Source organism: Dipodomys merriami, unplaced genomic scaffold (genome assembly GCF_024711535.1).
Source record: "Dipodomys merriami isolate MVZ:Mamm:240054 unplaced genomic scaffold, mDipMer1.0.p SCAF_1, whole genome shotgun sequence".
In the NCBI taxonomy this organism is placed as follows: domain Eukaryota; kingdom Metazoa; phylum Chordata; class Mammalia; order Rodentia; family Heteromyidae; genus Dipodomys; species Dipodomys merriami.
This window is the reverse complement of record NW_027202270.1, coordinates 17374477-17386636: the sequence shown is the minus strand read 5'-3', so window position 1 is coordinate 17386636 and position 12160 is coordinate 17374477. Positions and strand designations below refer to the sequence as shown.

Here is a 12160-nt window from a genome sequence, read left to right as displayed (position 1 = left end):
GGAATTCTGGGAGCCCTAACCACAGGCCAGGCTGCCAGCAAGGCCAAGCCTGGATGTTTCTTGAACTTCAGAAAAGACATGCCTGGGGCATGGTGTGGTGGGAGATCACTATCCTCAGAGCACCCCAGATATTCCTCAAGTTTCACACTCAGTCTACAAAACACAGATATAAAGGCCTTCTTGAGCCAGAAATACAAAAAGTAACTTCTAATACTGATCCAAGCGAGTTGCTATTGTTTTTTAAAAAAACAGTAACAAATGAATTTGCAATACAGTAATACCTTTTATTTTGGCTTCTTAGTTTTTGCTTCTGAGACCAAACCCAGGCCTCATACATGCCAAGCATGCACCAGACCATCATAGTTCTATACCGCTAGCGCTAGATTTGGATAGTTGTTGTTTTGTTTTTTTAATTCTCACCACATTTCTGGGAATTTTGCTGCTCTATTGGGGAGGGAATTTAAAATCTACTTCTAGAATCCAGTATGGTAAGTGTGAAGTGACACAGATGGCCCAAGGAAGTGGAAAATAGAAATTTCCATGAGGGCCTAGAACCAGAATTCCTGAGATCAGAATGCCTAGGGTCATGGTGCCAGAATCATTTGCATATTCCTCAAACTTAGGGGTTGGAGTTTCCAAACTTGATGTTCAAGAGCTTCTTCAGAAATCAGTATTTTCTATGAGTTTTCTTTGTCTTGATTTTAAGGTTGCTTGGGAATCAGCTTCCCAAGAAGCTGAAGAGCAGAAGGGTGTGCCTGGAGTCAGAATTCCAGACTTGGAAACAATCAGCCCAGTCCCTTGGGGAGGGGTTATGGGTCACTGAGGGAGACAGGGGTACTAGCAGGAAATGGGTGGGAAGTGTGCAGTGTTGACACTAGTGATGCCTTCAGCCTGCAGGAAGTTTGGATGGGGTGGGGAGCACATGGACACCCCCAACCTGAAAAGATGGCTGAGAGGATCACAAATAAAGGTTCTACGTGTTGGTAGAGGTGATGAGAATCCTCAGCAATGGCTGGGAGATAAGCTGCTTTTTTCAATATTAATGATAATGCCTTGTTGTTGTTACTAAGGATAATCTTAGAAAAGCCTTTCCACAAATGTACCCACTATCATTTGGGGCTGGGAATAATTGGGCTTTACCTAGGGTACATCCAGATGAGGCTGAGGTTAGATACAAGCTTTCAGGGCTCCTGGAAGATGGGGTGTGTGCAGTAGCTAAGTGCATAGTTTGTGGGGTTGCTGGACAGTCAGCATTGAATCCTGGCATTGTTGCATCAGAGCCGTGTGACTCCACACACATCACCTTTCTGTGCCCCCATTGTGTGCCCCTGTCAGATGTCCCGTGGGGTCCTGCGAGGTGAAATCAGGCTGCACTCACAGAAAGTGCTCAGGAAATGTTGGCCATTGCTCATGCTGCAGCTTGGGGTAGTTGGGAAGGAGGAACATGGCCAGCTTCCTTCTGGAGTTGCCTTCCACAACTCTCCTCCAAGTTTATTCCACACCCACCCATCAGAAAATAACACACACCTCTATCTGTTCAGTAACACCTGTCCTGGATTGAGGGATTATGAGATCACAGGCAGGAGCCCCATGGGTTGGGGAAAGGCACAGGTGAACAGATGTAAGTAGGGGCCCATAGTATGACTGGATAGACTCCAGGAGAGTCTTACTGTACCTGGAGAGCCTGGACAGGAGGGTTGGACTCTCCCTGTGTGCCCTCTGCTTCATTCCTTGGTCTCCCGTCTTCCCCTTTGCCTTCTCAGTGGTAGTAAAGAGAGCCTGTCCACTGTGGGGAGGGGAGTAGATCCTGCGTGGGGGTCTCGAAGGGCTGGGAATGTCCCTAAGTCCTGAGCCTGAGGGAATCTTCCCCGCCTCCACCAGCTGTCCCTGGGGTAGACCTGTCTAGGCTAGTGAAGCCCACTGGCTCCATGTCAGATGGCAGAAGCCCTGACCTGAGGTTTGTAGAGTAGGGGACTCCATTCTCATGGCCTGAAGGTCAGGACAAGCAGTGATCTGAGCCATCTCCAACACAGCCTGGCTAGAAGAATGCAGAATCCCTTTCTTCCTTTCTTTCCATGGGCCTTGGTGATCCTACAGCAGCCTCTTAGCCTCCCTGCTCTCCCAACTAACCCATTTTCCCCCTCTGCTGCCTAGTTGGTCTCAAAGCCTGGCTTTGAGCTGGTGTCCTCATCCTAAGCCATACTGCGTATAGAACAAAGCCAGCAACCTCTCTTAGGCCTTTGCGGCCTTCCTGCACTCCTCTCCTACACCTGCCCACGTCTGTCTCCCCCAGGCCCTGGACTCTTTCTGTACTTGTGTCTAATCCATCAGATCCTCCTTGCTCTCTGTGTCTCTCTACAAGTCACATTCTATCGCATGTTCTAAGGTCACCCTTGGGTCAGCCAGGTTGTCTCTTGCCTGCCACTTACACTGGGCACTGCCTCCTGTCTTGGTACCCCTAAGTATTCTCAACAATTCTAGTCAACCCTGTCTTTGGCCCTTGCTCCCTTGCTTTCCCTTCCTTTGATCTAGGCTCACATTTGTTAGAGGGGCCTATCCTGACCGTCCCCCCCCCCCCACACACACACAGGAGCACATCCCTGTCCCCTCTATCCCTCCATCCGCCTTCTTACTCTTCACGGAACGTTGCCACATGACATGACATACTGGATGTTTGTTTTTCTCCTCTTCCCACTGGAATATGGCCCCACAAGGGAAGAAACGTCTGACTATTTCATTCTTGCCTCAAGAACAGTGTGTGGCACATAGCCCTTACTAAATGTTTTTGAATGAATGAATGGCTCTGCCCAGGTGCCTTGTCGTCTATGAAGCTGGTCCAGCCTCCTCAGTCCAAATTCATCTCTCTCTCCTCTGGGGTGGCTTGCCATCTTCCCCCTCTTGGAGCCCTAGGTGCAGGTCTATCTCCGCCTGGTCTCCCACAGGCCTGCCCAGGAAATGGGCTGAGTCAGGAGCATCTGGGATTAGGATGAGGAAAAAGAGGGAAAAGCCAAAAGAAACCAAACCCAGGAGCCTTGGAGATCAGGTAGCTAAGGAAGCACAGGCAAGGAGACAGCTTGCCTAGGCCTCCAGCTTAGGATGAGGGACTGCCAGTGCTTACTGCACCTCCTGTCCTGCAGAGAAGTAGGCCAGAAATCACTCTAAAAGATGGGTGTCCTACAGAGTACTTCAAAGACTGGGGAAGAGCTGGCCTGGGATGGTCTCCAACCTCTGCTCCAACCTCTTTCTTATTGACTTCTAATGGGTCTGGGAAAGTGACTCCCAGGCAAGCTGGTGCTGCAGGGGCAGGCCTGTAATCCCAGCACACCTTTGAACTCAAGTTCAGGGTCAGCCTGAGCTACACAGCAAGTTCCAGTCTCAAAATAAAACAGAAAAACAGCAAAATAAAATAGGTGCTGGTGCTCCTGCCTGTAATTTTAGTTACTCAGGAAGCCAAAATCTGAGGATCACGGTTAGACGCTAGCCCAGGCAGAAACATCCATGAGACTCTTATCTCCAATTAAGCACCAAACAAGCTGGAAGTAGAGGTATGGGTCAAGTGCTAGAGCTCTAGACTTGAGTCAGAAAGCTAAAGGATAGTGCCTAATAGGCCCTGGGTTCAAGCCCATAGAGAGAGAATGTGGCTTCTCTGGTATCTGAGGCAGAGCCTCCAGCGTTATGGGAGACAGGTCGTGTGGGACAGCTGGGGAGTCTTTTGTTACTATTACTGGTCAGATAATTAGTCTTCAAGCCGAGTCCTGGCTCAAAGCATTGTCCACTAACGTGGGCTTGCCTGTTGGGGTAGAGTGGAGTCTGGTGCCCCAGTGGGGTCAGGGACTATTTAGAGGGAGAAGGGGAGGCCGGATGAGGTGACCTGGCAATGGGGTTTCCCAGTCATTGCGCCGGAGGCAGAACCCCCTTTCTGCTGCTCCCCAGCCCTGGCTGGCCTGAGTGGGCCCTGGGCCCAGTGGTGCAGACACTTGGAAGCCCTCCAGAGTCTCTCAGGACTGCCTGAGGGAGGAGGGGAAGGGGAAGAGGAGCTCCATTGTGTGTTTTCTACTGCAGGTCAGAGGAGAGGCTGGGGTTTCGGCCTCGCTGGCCTCACTGTCCCCAGCTGTCCCACACGACCTGTCTCCCATAACGCTGGAGGCTCTGCCTCACATACCAGAGAAGCCACATTCTCTCCCAGTGAGGCAAGGAGTAGGTGTGCTGTGACCCCACGCTTGGAGACAGACACTCAGGCCACAGCCCTGACCCCACAGGGAGGGCCCCAGGGCAGGCCGTCACCCACACCCGCCTTGTCACACAGGGTGGTTTTTCTGTATCCTATCTGGGATTCAGGGAACTCAGGGATGGGGATATAGTGGTAGAGTATTCACCCATCATGTGCTAGTCCCTGGGTTCAAATCTAGCACCAAAGTCCAGGAAGCAAGGGAGGACAGAGAGAAGGCCAGAATTGTCTTATTCCCTGGGGTCCCCAGTGGATCAACCTGATGCAGGTGGGTAGCACCCAGTCTGAGAAGCACTGTCCTATGTCCTAAACCTCACCTAGTGACCATGCCCGGGGGACCCCAGAGCAGGATCCACATCCGGCCTGAGGTGTCAGCGTCACCTTGTGACGCTGTGAACTCTTGGAGGGTTGAACACTCTGTTTTATAGAAAAGAAATACTTCTGTTGCCCTCTTGTGCCCAACAATTGAAGAAAAGCTATGTATCTGGTAATGGCTCCACAAATGGGCCAACGGCTGGAAGTAACTCTGAAGAGCTTACCCAGCATGCGCTAGACTGGGGATTCCATCCACAGCTTCTCCCCACACTCCCATAGAAAAAGGAAAAGAAGGAAGGAAGAGGGAGAAGGAGAAGGGAAGGAGGAAGAGAGAAAAGAAAGGGAAGAACCAGAGGCTATTACAAGGGCCAGTGGCATCCCAGCTAGGTGAGGTGGGGGTCAGTAATAGGACACAGCTTCCTCCTAGTTACCTCTTCTCTAGGCTATTTCTTTTTCTAAATTCTCTTCTCCATCTGGCTCCCATGGATGCCCTGCAGCCACCAACCCACCAACAATCCAGGATCAGGAGTCACAAAGCCTTGTTTTGAAAGGGGCCATCAAGAGTCCTTGATCAGGGGTCATATCCTAAAACCCCTGGGGTCTCTTCCCCCCTGCAGTTGTCTACAAAATATGGCTTGTGTTGTGAGTAGTTCAGGGGGAGGACTCAGAGTGATCGCTTGACCCTGGAGGTCCTGGAGGTCATACCTCTTCCAGTTACTGTGATGACCCTGACTTTAGTCCCTCAGAGGAATGGGGGTAGCTCCCAAATAGCTCGTCTCATCCAGCCCTCACATTTGAGTGGTTGGTTTGTGGGCTTCAGGTCTGGCTGCCAAGGATGAATCTCTGCTTCACAACTCAGGCCTCTGTGATCCTGAGCAAGGCCCTTCCTACTGACCGGGAGTGGGAGGGGGTGGCTAGAGCCCCTGGGTTTATTTTGAGGATAACTTCAGATAATTAGGACTTGCTCATAGATGGAGGTAAAAATTAAATAAATAAAAAAGGCCATGGCACGGGTGATTGTTAAAGATGAGACAGTAAGTCACAGCAAGGCTAAGGGACTGGCTATGACTCCCTTTCCAGTGCTCCTTCCATTTGGCTCAGGCCCTGGCTGCAGACCAGAGGATGTTGAGATTTTGTGCCCCAGTGACAGTACCCGCCCATGCCCCTGGATCTGGGTGACCTGCTTGGCAGAGCACCCTGCTTGCCTAGGTCTGCCAAGGCAGTAGGGAGGGGGGAGGGACATGGGAAGCAGGTGGGCAAGGAAGGGAGGAGAGGAGAGGGGTGGAGAGAACATCAATTGAGCAAGATGCCCCACTGAGCCTCCCCAGATCCACCAGCCTGATGACTACCAGCTGCAAGCGGGGCCCCTCCCAACCTCCCTAATGGCTCACCAGCTTTTCTTCAGTGCCACTTGCTGTGCTGTGCCAGTGCTGAGAGCTCCTTGGGGGTGGGGGGATATGGGGTGGCGAGGAACTGGTGGGAGCCTGCTGGCCTTAGGTCAGACACTGCCCGGGGGGGGGGGGGGGGGAGTGCAGTAGAAGTGACAGCACAGGTGAGGGACAGGAGCTGCATACCCCACAGAGAAAGGAGGTTTTCAGGGCCACAGCTCCCAGGAAACAGGTGTGGACTGAACCCTGGACAGCCATAGAGAAGCCTGGATTTCCCCAGGCAGGGAGGGCTGCCAGCACAAAGGCAGGACACAAAGAGAATGGTTTTGAGTTCTCTGTTTTCCAAGAGCCAGGCGCCGGTGGCTCATGCCTGTAATCCTAGCTACTGAGGAGCCTGAGATCTGAGGATCACGGTTCAAAGCCAGCCCGGGGAAGGAAAAGTCCGTGAGATTCTTTTTTTTTTTTTTTGGATCAGGTCGTGGGGCCTGAACTCTGGGTCTGGGCGCTGTCCTTCAGCTCAAGGCTAGCGCTCTACCACTTGAGCCACAGCGCCACTTCCAGCTTTTTTCTTTTTGCTTATGTGGTGCTGAGGAATTGAACCCAGGGCCTCATGCATGCAAGGCAAGCACTCTACCACTGAGCCAACTTCCCAGCCCCAGTCCGTGAGATTCTTATCTCCAATAAACCACCAGAAAATTGGAAGTGGTGCTGTGGCTCAAGTGGTAAAGGGCTAGCCTTGAGCTGAAGAGCTGAGGGACAGTGCCCAGGCCCAAGTTCAAGCCCCATGACAGACGGAAAAAAAAAAAAAAGTTATGGTTAGAACTCAAACCCTCATATGTGCTTGGTAAGGGCGCTACCACTGAACTACACATTAATCCTGAAAATTAATTTTGGTGTTGGGGCTTGAACTGAGGGCATATGCTTTTTCACTCAAGGCTAGCGCTTTACTATGTGAGCTCCATTTCCAGCTTTTTGGTAATTAGAGATAGGAACCTCATGGACTTTTCCTACTAAGTCTGGCTTTGAACCATGATTCTCAGATTGCAGCCTCTTGAATAGCTAGGATTACAGGCATGAACCACCAGCACCTGGCAACCCTGAAATTTAAATAAGTTAGTGCAAGCTAGATAATACAGCAGTCCTGCCCAGTTCTGAAGGCTCTTGCTTATAATCCTAGCTGATCAGGAGGCTGAGATAAAGGGGTCACCGTTCAAAGCTAGCCTGGGCAAGAAAGTCTGTGAGACTCTTATCTCCAGTTAACTACCAGAAAACCAGAAGTGCAGCTAAGGCTCAAAGTGGTAGATAAGGCTTTTGCCTTATCTCCTAAGGCCACCCCACAGCTTAAGAAATAAAGCTTCAGACAGTGCTAAAGGCCGGGCATCTCTGCTGGGTTGGATGGGACTGTCCTCAGCTGCCCTGTCCTTTTCCCACATGTTGCCATCTCCAGATGGTACATGTCATGGTTTCTGCATGCACTGGCATTTTTAGTAAATGTTGTCACATTGTTTTTGCTTCATGATGTGTGTTTGAACCTGGGGCATGTTGAGACCTGTCATTCTACCAGACTGTGTAGTTATCCCCAGTCTGTATGTACATGGTGTGGTTTACTTATACACTCCGTTGTTTAGGGAGTTTTCACCCTTTCACAGTGGGGAACACAGAGTGTTCACTGGGCTGCAGGGGAGGGGAGGAGGAGGAGGTGTCTGTGTACAAAGGGCCTGTGTGAGGGGCTAGGAAGGTGGCTCAGTGGTAGAGTACTTGCCTTGCGTGCATGAAGCCCTGGGTTCGATTCCTCAGCACCACATAAGCAAAAAGAAGAAAAAAGCCGGAAGTGGCGCTGTGGCTCAAGTGGTAGAGCGCGAGCCTTGAGCTGAAGAGCTGAAGGACAGCGCCCAGGCCCAGAGTTCAGGACCCACGACTGGACCCCAAAGGGCCTGTGTGGGAGTTAGACTCCTGAGCCCTGGGCGCTGTGGCTGGCTTTTAAGCAGGAGCTGTTCTAGGTCAGATGTGGTGTGCTGGAGGCTTACCTTTCTGCCTGTGGCTTACAGTTTGGATTGGGTGGAAAGTGGCTCTTGTGATGCGGCCTGGGGGCATGCTCCTAGCACTTCTCCCCTGGTGTGGGGCTGGATGCCTCTGAGACCTTGAGGGCTAAAAGGGAATCAGACCTTTCCCAGATAAGAGGTGCTGAGCTGGCGCTCTGAGCTGGCAGATGCGGAGTTGAGCCCAGCAACAGAGTCATGTGGAAGTCATGACCTGCCAGGTCAGCTGCCCAGAGCAATGGGGTTCTCCCTGAGGCCCTTCCCTCCCTCCTGCTCAGCCCTATCTTTCCCTCTGCTGGAGCCAGACATCAGGCTGTATCCTTGCTAGCCACTTAATGCTCACCACCACCCCTACCTTCTCCTCCAGCAACCCCTGGAGCCCAGGCCCTGCCTTCCGGGTGACTCTGTACCCTGTCTACCTTCCCCTCTGACTGACTGCCTTTCAAGCATCCTCTACTCAGCAGCCTTTAGCAGGGGAATGCAGACCCTGAACTTCCCTGAGAGCCCACTACAGGCTTCCACCCTTCCAGCCTATGGCCAGGTTTCTCTGCCCTCCTCCGCACCCCCAGCTGGGCCTGCTTGGTCACCCGCTGCCCCTCTGCCGAGACTCCAAGGCTGATCGCACTGGTGGTTCATGCCGGTCATCCTAGCTACTTAGGAAGCTGAGATCTGATTATCTTGGTTAGAAGCCAGCCCAGGCAGGTAAGTCTGTGAGACTCATAGCTCCAATTATCCATCAAAAAGCCAGAGTAGAGCTGTAGTGTTGGGTCTTTGTCTGTCTTCATGTGGCCGCTCGCCCGTTCAATCAGAAGCAGGGAGTCAAACCAAGGTTTATTAACATGGAACATGTCCTTTTTAAAGCAAAAGACTGCATGGGAGGGGAGGAAATGGGACCAACCAATCACTGTAAAGGCCACACCTTATGCACCTAACCTTCCATGAGTTGTTTACACACTGAACCTAAACAAATCCGGCTCTGCCCACTCAACTTCCTCTCAGGGCCATCTTTGCTACCTGTGTTCCCCACAGATTTCCCCACACTGTAGCTCAAGTGGTAGAGCACCAGCCTCGACTGAATAAAACTAAGGGGCAGCATTCAGACCCTGAGCTCAAGTACCTTATACTGGCACAAAACAAAAACAAGGCCTACTAGAATGGGTCACACCCCTACCTGCCTGGGCCTTGGTAGTGAACCCACCCAGTAGTGCGTACAACGGGTCCCATCTCTTGCTTTCCAGCTCTGATGTGTCCTCTGAGGTCTTCCCTGGACACTCTGCCTATGGTCAGGCCCTTCCTTTCTGGCTTGAGTTAACTCATGGTGTGTGATTTATGTTTGCTGGTTTAATGTCTGTTAGTCTCTCGCTTTTTCAGAACACAAGCTCCTCCAGGCAAGGATCTATTTGCCTTGTTTTCTGTCTGCTTTTTGTGCAGTAAACATTTTCCAAATAAAGAGAGCCGAAGAGAAATGGCCTTGGTTACAGCAGCCTTCTTGAGTATGATCCCTGCCCTCAGTCCTGCCCTTTGTTAGGTGACAAACCCAAAGCACACTGTACGATTCTGAGGAGGAAGCCAAGCACTGGTGGCTTGCCTCTTTAATCCTAACTACTCAGGAGGCTGAGATCTGAGAATCAAGGTTTACAAAAAAGCCAGCCTGTGTAGACAAAGCCCAAAGACTCTTATCTTCATGGTACCAGCAAAGTGCCAGAAGTGGAGATATGGCTCAAGTGCTAGAGTACCAGCTTTGAGATGAAAAGGCCAAGTGAAAGCAGGAGGTTCTGAGTTCAAGCCCCTGTACTGGTGGTGGTGGTGGTGGTGGTGGTGGTGGTGGTGGTGGTGGTGTGTGTGTGTGTACACATGTATAAACATACACACACAGATTCCAACAAGGGAGGCTGGGCATTTCTCAGTCCTTCCTAGACACAGGCAACCATGTTCCAGCAGCTGTGCAGACACCTAGCTGAATTCAGGAAGAAAACACCATTTGCTAAAAAACCCTTCCACCTCCCAGCTCTGACTTACTATGTGTCAGTCTTCGCATGGTCCCTAATCAGGGCATGGCCATTTTGTAGAGGAGGAACCTTCTCATAGTTTGCCCAGAGCACAGGGCAGGATGGCCATGGCTGGAGCCCCGATCTTTCTCCTGCCAGAATCCCTAAGATGTCTTTTTTTTTTTTTTAATTTTCTTTGCTGGTTCTGGGGCTTGAACTCAGGGCCTGGCCACTCTTCCTGGGCTCCTTTTTGCTCAAGGCAAGCATTCTACCATGTGAGCCACAGCACCACTTCCAGCTTTTTCTGTGGTACTGAGGAATCGAACCCAGGGCTTCTTGCATGCTAAGCAAGCAATCAACCACTAAGCCACATTCCCAGCCCCATCCCTGAGATGTCTAAGAGCTGACACAGAAAAGAAACAGGATGGAACAGGATTCTGAGAGGACTGCAAAATAGTGTCAAGAACAAAGAATAAGGGCTGGGAAGGTGGCTCAGTGGTAGAGCGCTTGCCTTGCATGCCTGAGGCCCTGAGTTCGATTCCTCAGCACCACATAAGCAAAAAGAAAAAAGCCAGAAGTGGCGCTGTGGCTCAAGTGGTAGAGTGCTAGCCTTGAGCTGAAGAGCTGAGGGACAGCATCCAGGCCCAGAGTTCAGGCCCCATGACCGGACCCAAAAAAAAAAAAACAAAGAATAAAACAGTTTTATTTCATTATATTATTAAACTTTTCATTTTTAAATAACTTTAAACTTGCCAAAATTGGGCTGGGAATGTGGCTTAGTGGTACACACACACACACACACACACACACACACACACACACACACACACACACACACACACACACACACACACACACACACACACACACACACACACACACACACACACACACACACACACACACACACACACACACACACACACACACACACACACACACACACACACGCATAAACTTGAGTCGGGGGTGGTGGGAGAATTAAAAAAAAAAAAAAAAAAAGCATAAACTTGGGCTGGGAAGGTGGCTCAGTGGTAGAGTGCTTGCCTTGCATGCATGAGGCCCTGGGTTTGATTCCTCAGCACCACATAAGCAGAAGAAAAAAAAAAAAGCCGGAAGTGGCGCTGTGGTTCAAGTGGTAGAGTGCTAGCCTTGAGCTGAAGAGCTGAGGGACAGCGCCCAGGCCCAGAGTTCAGGCCCCACGACCAGACCCAAAAACAAAAAACCATAAACTTGCCAAAATAGCACAAAGGAATCTCATGTACCCTTGGCCCAGGTCCCCCAAATGCTAATATCTTTTATAGTCATGCGCAGTCAAATTAGCTGGGCACTGGTTGCTCATACCTATAATCCTAGCAACTCAGGAGGCTAAGGTCTGAGAACCGAGGTTCAAAGCCAGACAGGGCAGACAAATCTGTGAGACTCTTAACTCTAATTAACCAGAAAAAAATCTAGAAGTGGAGGTGTGGTTCAAGTGGTAGAGCACTAACTGTGAATGAAAAATAGCTCCAGGCCAAGAGTTCAAGCCCCAATATAAGCAAGTGCATGTGTGTGCGTGCACGCACACACACTTAGCATGAAACTTTTAACTACTCTCAGACCTTATTAAAGATCTCTAGCTTTTCCATTTATGTTCTTTTGCTAGTCTAGAGTCCAACTAGGGCCCACCGTGTTTAATCTGGTATCCTCCCATCTGGGACAATTCCTCAGTCTGTCTGGCATGGTGTTGACATGTTAGGAGCACTGGCCAGATTTTTTTTTTCCCAGTCCTGGGGGCTTAAACTCAGGACCTGGGCTCTGTCCCTGAGCCTCTCTGTGCTCAAGGCTAGCATTCTACCACTTGAGCCACAGCACTTCCGGCTTTTTCTATTTATGTGGTACTGAGGAATCGAACCCAGGGTTTCATGCATGCTAGGTAAATACTCTATTGCTCAGCCACATTTGCAATCCTGGCCAGATGTTTTTGTAGCATGGCCCTCAAGCTGGATTTGAGTTTTTCTCATTAATAAATTACGGTTGTGCGTTTTTGGTGTGCATACCACAGAAGTGAAGGAGTGCCTTCCTCTGTGTGTCATATCAAGAGGCAAATGATGTCTCTATCTGTGTGTGTATATTTATTTATAAAACTGCTAATTAATTTTTTTGTGGTGGGGGAATGGAACTGGTACTCATACCTGCTGGGCAAGCAACTGCAAGGGAGCT

The 12160-nt window shown here is 50.5% G+C and overlaps 1 protein-coding gene across 3 annotated transcripts in view; it reads left to right on the top strand.

Annotated features, from left to right (window-relative positions):
• Positions 1-12160, top strand: part of Pnkd (PNKD metallo-beta-lactamase domain containing) — a 64931-nt gene that overhangs the window by 41186 nt on the left and 11585 nt on the right. The window lies entirely within an intron of this gene.